Source organism: Cervus canadensis, chromosome 1 (genome assembly GCF_019320065.1).
Source record: "Cervus canadensis isolate Bull #8, Minnesota chromosome 1, ASM1932006v1, whole genome shotgun sequence".
In the NCBI taxonomy this organism is placed as follows: domain Eukaryota; kingdom Metazoa; phylum Chordata; class Mammalia; order Artiodactyla; family Cervidae; genus Cervus; species Cervus canadensis.
Window position 1 is genome coordinate 53,928,496 of NC_057386.1, and position 1,662 is coordinate 53,930,157.

General features: G+C 29.2%; 1 long non-coding RNA gene across 1 annotated transcript; it reads left to right on the forward strand.

The window, feature by feature from the left end:
• Positions 1-863: 863 nt before the first annotated feature.
• Positions 864-1,143, forward strand: LOC122422444. Its single transcript, XR_006263862.1, has 2 exons — positions 864-905; positions 1,038-1,143. It is a non-coding gene; the product is annotated as an uncharacterized LOC122422444 (long non-coding RNA).
• The last annotated feature ends 519 nt before the right edge of the window (positions 1,144-1,662 follow it).

The following is a 1,662-nucleotide window of genomic DNA, read 5'->3' on the forward strand; positions in this document are numbered from 1 at the left end:
ATTGTTCTTGACCACTCTTTTTTTCTCTTTCTTTTTTATTTTTTAAATTATGAAAGTATGATAACACATTTACAGGAGACTTGGAAAATACAGAACAAAGGTTACATATAGTTCCACTATATATTGCAATTGTTTTTTAAGTAGATAAATTAAGATTTTTAGTTGGAGTTACAATATCAAACTCTCAAAAATGAATAGAATGAATATACAGAAAAGTGAAAGGGTATAGTAGACCTGAAAAGCACCATGAACCAATTCAATATAATTAAGATTTATACAATTTTCACACAACAGTAGGAAACAAATTCTGTTCGGGTCCAATAGACTATAAACTAGGAGATGCTGGAACATATTCAGGGACCTAAAACAAGGTGAAAATTTTAAATTTAAAGGTATTGAAATCATACAGACTCTTTTCTCTTATCACTATGGAATTATGTTAGAAATCAATATCAAAAGATATTTGAAAATAACCCACACATTTTCAAGTGCAATGTGACATTTACCAAGAGATCTTTGATTGAGCCATTGAAATCTTCAATAAAGTTAGAAGACTTAAAAAAAAAAAAAATACAGAAGGTGATTGCAGAGAAGAAAGCATTTAAATGAAAAATTAATACCAAAATGAGAAATTAAGATTAGAGATACTTTAAAAAAGCCTTGTATTTGGAAATGTAATGCCCACTTTTAAATACTGGGTGTATCTAAGAAGCCATAACAAGGAAAACTAAAAAGTATTCAAAATGGAATAAAAATTAAAAGAGAATCTACCAGAATTTGTTGCATGTTGCTGAAGTTGCTTAATGCTACTAAATACAAAGTGAACCTTGAATAAGTTATGAAACTAAATAATAGACTTTAGCATAAAATTTTGTGAAATTTGAACAAAATCTGTATTTCAGTTAGTGATACTGTATCACATGTTAATTTCCTGTTTTTTGTTTGTTTGTTTATTACAACATAGTATTTCTTCTTATTCTCAGTATTGGAACAAAAGTTTCAAGCCTCATTCAATTTTTTTTTTTTAAGTCACTAAGATAAATTTTCTAGACCTTTAGCAGTAATACTAGATCTCAAAATACATGGCACTATATCAAAGTTTTTAGTGAACATAAATTAGAAATCTAGCATTCTATTCATACTTTGTCAAACAAGTGGAATCAATTTTATAGCTAGGCAAAACTTCATAGGTTTTCTAAAATATATACATTATATTACACGTACTATATATGTATGTGTGTGTGTGCGTGTGTGTGTATAAAAAGCTTTTCTATTATCCTTGATAAAGTCTTAAGAAAGAACAACGAAGAAATGGAGAAATTGGAAAACATAGACTAAATGAAATGGGAACACTGAATATAAAATACAAAAATGAAACAATCTAGATAAAAGTAAAAGATCATCATATAGTCCAGTTGTCTTTAAACATGACTGCTCATTAGAAAGCACATCTGGAGCTTTGGAGAAAAAAAGCAATAACTGGGCTTTTGTATTATCCAGAAAATTCCAAGATAATTCTGACATGCATCTGGATTTTAAAAAGTGATTACAGGTTTTCCTATTAAATGGTAGTTTTCAGCTCAGTTCAGTTCAGTCGCTCAGTTGTGTCCAAATCTTTGCAAACCCATGAATCGCAGCACGCCAGGCCTCTCTGTCCATTAC